A 7,971-nucleotide genomic window follows, 5' to 3' on the forward strand; every position below is an offset into this window, starting at 1 on the left:
TGAGATTCGACAAGCCCTTGGAGACCTCCTTGACAATATCTGGCGTTTGGAGACAGCCTTCCATTGGATAGTAGACGCATACTGCATCTTCCACTACCACGACTTCTCCAAGTGGGCTCTTCAGTGCTCCTGGCATTAACGCAGTCGTGTCCATGTCCGATGTCGTTCCATAGGTCCACCCCAAGCAACGCACGAGGAGTTTGAGCCACAGCCACATTTTTTTCTGCAAGAGTAGATACTCCCTTAATCACTCTTGTTGTGGGATCGTAGCTTGCTGCGATACTCTTGGTTAGGGACAGGTACGGATGACGACATAGACTGCGACGAAGACAGAGGGCACAACACATCAGACGATAGGCCTAGCTCTTGACTTACTAGTTTGATCCTATCAGCATGTACTGCCTCCTGAGTTCCATTAGCTTCATCCTTTATTCTATAAGTATTTCCACGTACTCGTTCCACAACGGTATATGGTCCGCGGAACTTAGGTCTGAGCTTGGAAATTCTCTCAGGGTTGTGGATTATGACCTTCTGGCCTGCCTGTAACGTCTTTTCTTGACTACCTTTGTGTTGTTTCGCCATCATCTCCGCTCTTAAGGCTTTTAATCTTTTCCGTACTTCACTGTGTATAAATTGGAATTTCAACAACTGTACCTTTGCGTAGTCTTCTTCGTTGTCTACTGGAGTAGGAGGTCCAGCCAACAAATCGTAGGGTAACACTTTCTCTTCTCCATAAAGGATATAATGAGGAGACTTCCCAGTTGATGAATTTTCTGAGGAGTTGATGGTCGCCGCTACGTGGTAACCAGTCTTCCCAGTTATCCTCCTGATTTGAGGTTATTACTGGTCTCAAGACTTCCAGTATCTTCCTGTTTGTTCTCTCCACCAGGCCATTGCTCTTAGGACTGTAAGGCGTTACAAAAACTTGCTTTACTCCATACATACGACAGATTTCTTGTAACACCTGGTTACGAAATTCACTGCCATTATCGCTGAGCAATACCTTAGGTGCAGAGTATGGACAAATCACTGAAATCACAAAAGCGTGCGCCACCTCCTCTGAAGTTTTCGTCTGTAAAGGTGCTAAAACAGTGAATCGTGAGAAATGGTCCACTGCCACCAGTACATAACTTGAACCTTGACGACTTCTCAGCAACGCTAAGAGATCAATGGAGACTGTATCCCAGGGTTTTTCCGGTAGAGGATACTCTAAGATGGGAGTCGGAAGTCCCGTCATTCCTCGTATTTCCGCGCATTTGACGCATTGACTGACGTGGGCTTCTATGTCCTTCCTCATGGTCGGCCAATAAAATATTTCTTTCTCGCCTCACGTATGCATCTATCGCGACCGGGATGACCCGCTTGAGGTACGTCATGAACTAACTATAGCACGGCTTGCTGTAAGGTAGCAGGAACAACCAACTGATATGCAGTGTCCTTCCCTGGGGGTTGCTTATAAAAGACCCTGTTGAAGATGGAAATGAGTCATTGGTACTGGGAGTTCAGGTAGACAAGTCTCGTCGCCAGACTCCAAGGCATAGATGACTTGAGACCACATCGCATCATTACGTTGTTCCGCTTTTACCGTGTCTGAGGAATACTCAGCAAGAGCAACATCCTCGGCTATGGTAGCCGCAATGTTTCTACTCAACGCGTCGGCTACAACATTTTGACGGCCTGATAAATATCTGACCTCTGGATCAAACTCCATTACCTTGCCAAACCAACGCGCAACCTTATCGTGCAAGTTTTTTCCTTTAAACAAGTCGCGTATGGGTGCATGGTCAGTTAAAACAATTATCCGGTAGCCAAATATCCCGGAAATGTCCTAACGCCCACACGACTGCTAACGTCTCCAAATGTGTCGTCGAATAGTTCTTCTCTGGGGGTCTTAATGCCCTACTAGCATACGCTATGGTATGTGTCTTACCATGCTCATCCTTCTGCTGTAACACCGCTCCCAGACCCAGACCTGAGGCGTCCGTGCACAGACAGAAAGGGTGAGTATAATCAGGAAACGCTAATACGGGTGTTTCTGACATGGCTTGTTTGAGCTCGTTGAAGCTTTTCTCTTCCGAGGGTCTCCATTTCCATGCAGCGTCCTTCTTAAGTAGCGTTGTTAAAGTTGATGCTATGATGGCATACCTGTGGACAAAGCTCCTATAAAAGCCAGTGAGGCCTAGGAACAATTTTATCTGATCCTTGTTCTGTGGTGTAGGAAAATAGGTCATCTAGATACGCTAGGACGTCTTGCCCTAACATCTCGCCAAACAATTGGTTTATCATCCGCTGAAATGTTAAAGGAGCATTACTCAGTCCAAAAGGCATCCGGAGAAATTCAAAGTGCCCACGGTGAGTGCTAAAAGCAGTAATGGGACGCGACTCTTCAGTCAGCTCCACCTGCCAATACCCTGACGCTAGATCCAGACAAGTAAACACAGTATTTCCCTTACCTAATGATTGAAGTAAGTCTCGCAGATGCGGAATCGGGTAACGATCCGGTACTGTTTGTTCACTTGCTGAAAATCCACAACAGGTCTCACACCACCGTCCTTCTTAGGCACTAGAAAGAGTGGTGCATTCCACTGCTTTCCTTTGGCTGTGCGGATGACGGTATGCGGGCACATAAATTGGATTTGTACCAGGGCACAAACCAATATGATGCTTCACCCTATCCGTCCTACCCAGCGCTTCTCCTGGAAGTGCTACTACGTCGGAAAATCTCTAAGGAGGGCTAGGAGTCGTGTTTTATGGTCTACATTATCCGTGACCTTCACGTATTGCTCCAGCTGTTTTTCCTTAGCCAGACGTATGGGTTCCGACTGAGTCGTTGCTTGAGATGTAACTACAGGAGAGATCACCGGCACGTCGTCGACTTCCTTTATGGGGGCACCATAGCACATCAAGTCGCCTATATAACAACCATCTCTGAGCTTAACTGCGCCACCACTCATATTTGCGATGAAGAGGGGCGTCTTCTGGTCTTGGCCAACGCTAGTCAGAGTCGATTCCAGCGACAATGCCTTATGTTTCACAGTCTCAGTTAAGCATGCTACATCAGTTCCCACCGACACGTCAGGTACTCGGACAGGAATTTTACAGACAGTTCGACTGGGTAAGTGGTGATTACCACTCACTATAGCCCTGACTTTCTTCCAGTCCATACCCTCCGCTTCGTGTGCATCCGGGGACTCCCTTGACGCTTCACTTGTCGGGGTCACAACTGGTTGGACGGCTCCTGATTGGATGCCAGTTCCAGTTCGTGTTGCTGAGGGATTAAGGCCTACATGTCTTTGAGGGTGTATTACTATATCATACTCCTCCATGGTCTCAAAGCCTAACAGCCCATCAGCTGGCAGAGGAAAATCCTCAACCACATAACGTAGCACGTAACACAGGAGATCGTTTATCTGACCTCAATGTCAACGGCACCTGGCTTACAATCTTCATTCTACTTCCTGTCGCACCTGTCAACATTACATCAGGTGGTGATAATGTCCAGTTTGTTAGAGGCAATTCACCTTTAAGTCTTTCCAGCGCTTTACTAGAAATAATGTTTGTACATGCCCCTGTATCTACGATCAGGGACACTTGGCCTTTCCCTATGATCCAAGGAATAGATAATAAGTCCACCTTAGTAATAGCTGCCACACACGCATCGGTGGACTGTACTATTTTAATTACTTTTGCGCGCGGCCCTGAGCTTCCCCCGAACTAGCTGGGTTCCCTAGTTTCTTCCTCTTTTCAATGACAAAGGGGCAACAGTCCGTCTCATGAGGACAATGCCCATGTATGACATACCATCTTTTCACCTCTGGCTTAACAGCCTTGGTCCTTTGCTGTGGAGAACTAGTAGCTGTATCTCTCCAGCCTGAAGTTTGCAAGGCTTTGCTAGCTTCTGCATAGCATATGCCTGCCTTCGCCAAAGCCTGACTTTCAGTACAGTTAGGATGCTGCTGTACTATATCAGTAGCCAGATTAGGTACAGGTATCTGCCACAAAGGAAGAGGGTTAGTCTGACCTTGCACGCCCATATTGTTAGTCATGCCCCAGGTATTTGGATAAGGGCCCTGGATATACATGCCAATATTAGTATTCATGCCCCATTGATTAGGATTCTGGGTTTGCATGCCAATACCATCTGTGTTTATACCCCATGCATTTGAAGAAAGAAGAGAAAATAAATTCTGTCCAAAACCTTGTGGTGTACTAAAAACATCCGAAGTATACACAGGTATGTGAGTGGTTGTAGTACTATCACTAATGACTGGATTTTGCATATCCTGAGTGACCAAAGGTACTGTTGTAGTCTCAATCCACAGTCTCCTCACTAGGAATACCCTCATTAGCGAGACTAGTGGCCATTTTGGATCTAACTGATTGCTCTGGGACTGTTGAATAAGTATGACCAGAACGCAAATGCAAAACGTTCAAATCCTCATCCTGTCCTTCAGAAATATCCTCATCACCTTGATCCTCAATATGTCCTTCACTCATTTAATATGTCTGAGCACTTTTATTTGATGTATCAACCCAGTCATAAAATTCTAAGTCTAGTGGGATTGGCTAATCCCTATTTCCCTAATTCTACGTCCCCACTTCACTGCATCCATCCAACCTTGTCAGTAATCCCCTCCCAGTTACAGGAAGATAAACTGACATAAAAAAGGATAGTTATGGTAAGTGACAGAAAACGGGACACATATAAAATACACAGAAAGTATATTTATTTCAAGGGAATTCTGAGAAACCTTTATTTCCACTCATCAACTAACTAACGTGTGTTGATTCAAGTGTGTGTGTGTGTGGATTTAATGCATGGACGCTACCTAGATATGAAAGTCCAGGATGATGTTCCACATTCCACGTTCCACACTCCACCAGACTCCTCGAACCATGCAGCACACGCTCGCTGTGGGAGTTAGCAGCACGCCAGGCAGTGACGCCACTCGACGCACCACATACGATCGTGGCACCACATACGCCCGCTCTCGCTCTCCCTCGGCTCGCTGCGGCCGTCCGCGCCTCTGGAGTTGCCAGAAGTCGCTCGCTAGTTGACCCACTCCTCACCGCACTGGCTTGAACTCTCCTTATCTCGCCTCTCGCACACGAGAGCGAGATTGTTGCCAGTTGCGTTTGAAGATGGAGATATCTCGCACACCACAGGGCGAGATAACTGCCAGTTTGTGCTTAAGATAGAAATCTCGCACTGGCAGAATAATGGGAGGAATTAATATGCACCACTCCAGTTTATCTGCTCCACTTAACTCACTAGTAATTAGTCCCCTTACAATAGTAGAGTAAGATTTTCTGTTTCACCTTCAGGAACGAGCGATTGCAAGGGTTACTGGTTCACAGCATAAATCCCTTTAGCACGTATCGTATCCCAGCACTGAACACCAATTTAATGTATCAGTACACGGCTAGCACTAAATATCATCCACCGCTAGCACCAATAAAATGTATCGTCGCACTGCTGGCCAAACAATTTAATGTATCCGTTATGGAGTAGCAGTTGACTACATATTAAGTGTTCCGCTGTGTAGTATAACTGGACCACCGTGTTGGATCGACGACACTGTCTGTAGTACACGTCAGCCACTCGCCGTCACTGCCCGACACTTCCCACCAAAGATCCTCTGCCACGAGAAGGTGGAAGCTGGTCTGTTATTAAGTGGTAGCGTAAGGTGACAGAAATGAGCAGATTAAATCTCTCTTTATTGGGTACAGAATAATATAACTGCGACCCGAGAGATATGTAGGAGCGACACCACCTCCCTTTATAACTGTAAAGCGATCTCTCTGACGCTGTACAGTCACCGAGCCGGACAAGGGCGCGGTGCTGAGGTCAGCTAAAAAGTGAGGTGCCGAGCATTACATATACTCTGGGCTTATGCAAAAAGTAGAGATAAATGACAACTCTACTAACACATTATACACCTCTATAAAATGGTATTAAGTACATTCACATATACCAACATAATAAATGGTTCCCCAGGACTTTACACTTACGCACAATTCAGATATCTTATCACTTCTCCTAACCTTCATTTTATAATTGAAACAGGGTGGCCCTTGTGGTCTGCCATCCACCTTCTTCCTATACCACAGCTAACAGCGAAATGATATTTGGTTGTTCATCATTCACACTTCATTACACACTGTTAATTATGACTAAACAGCTTTAAAAATTATTATGTACAATGTGTGATACTACAACTTCATATGGAAAAAGATGTTGACACCGGAACATGTGTGACTTACTGGTGGTTTGATGGTGTGCTATGGTGTGAAATACTGTATTGTGGTGTTAAGGTGCAAGGCGTTGTGGAAAAAAAATAAGCTGTGCAATTCAATTATATGCTCTAGTGTTATGATTTATGGTGAGTGTTATGAGTGTTTGGCAATGTGGAGAAGACAGAGAGATTGAGACTGATAAGGAGAGTCTATGTGAGTGTGGTGGAGGGGGGCAGAAGGAGGGGGAGGCCAAGGATGAGATGGAGGGATGGAATGGAGAGGTATATGAGAGAGGGGGGTGTGAGCTGGGAGCAGGGCAATGAAATGGCGGGGGACAGGGCGACATGGAGGCGATTTGTGTGTGGCCACCCTTTAGGTGATTAAAGCGTCTGGCAAGAGACAGATAGATAGTAATGATATGGGAAGCTGTGGTGTTATGCCAGGTGATTTGCTATACTGCAGGGTAGTGTCGTGCTACAGTGTGGTAAACTGAGGTGACTAGGTTTGGTGTGCAGCTTAGAATCTTGTTTTACTGTGTGATATTATGGTCTGCTTTGGTGTGTGTGTGTGTGTGTGTGTGTGTGTGTGTGTGTGTGTGTGTGTGTGTGATATGGATAAGTTTAGTTTGGTGCTGATAATACGTAGTACCACAAAGTAAAGTCTTGTGTTGCTGAGTGTTTTAATGGAGTGAAGGGAAGCCAATTATTTTGAATGGCGAGCTATTTCCAGAAATATGATAACAACCTCGGGTGACAATTTAGATCCAGTTCTATAAGAAAATGAATAAACTGTCTTAATTTTTTAATATAGGAAGAACAAACGAAAATAAAACTCACATTAAATTGAGGAGAGAGTGCATTAATTCTGAACAATTTGAGTGTACGAAGCTGACTTTAACCATTTTACATTATCTCATCTCTCAGTATTGGATGTTGAACTGTAAAATAAAAAGACATTAATGATACAATATAATGTAAGTCACGAAAAGGTGCTGTGGAAAGGATGTAGAGTGTTACATAGCCTATGATTTCATTATCCTTTGTATAATTCTAATGTACAGTATGCTGTATGTTTGATCATGATTCGCCACGTGGCTTCCATAGTGACCAGGCTTGCGTGTTCTACCTCACTCCCCCCTTCTCCCCCTTATAGTAGAGTAAGTCGTTCTTTCTGTTGTTCAGAGCAGGAGTGTCAACTCTTCGTCCTCTGTGCCTTCATTTGTGCATCGTTCTTGCAAGTTGAATCAAGCTCTGCCAGCCCCCTATATAATGAGCTCAGTCTCTGCATTAATTGCCACTTAGATCTATTCCTCATTTTGTTCACATCTCTGTCCTCCATTGTATAGTGTATTATTATTGTGAGTCCTCAGGAAGTCTCCAGCCATCTAGCTGCTGTATAATTTGAGTATAAGTGTTATTACCATTTTCCTTGTACTGTATAGCCTGAGGCGTTAATTCGCAGGCCTGGTAAGGTTTTTGTGATTCATGTAGAGTTTTTAATGTCAGCCAGTGTGAGTAGTGTTTTATTTTTTTTTTTTTTTTTTTTTTTGCCTATCGACCATTGAGGACGAAGCCTCTGGTCATTAAGGCAAATATATATATATGTATATATATTGACACATATATACATATATATACAAACATATATATATACATACATACATACATACACACATCCATGCATATGAACATACACACTTTCATGCACACGTACATATATATATAATAATTTTTA

This window comes from Coenobita brevimanus, chromosome 34, assembly GCF_032717465.1.
Source record: "Coenobita brevimanus isolate Jiangsu-jjx chromosome 34, ASM3271746v2, whole genome shotgun sequence".
Lineage (NCBI taxonomy): Eukaryota > Metazoa > Arthropoda > Malacostraca > Decapoda > Coenobitidae > Coenobita > Coenobita brevimanus.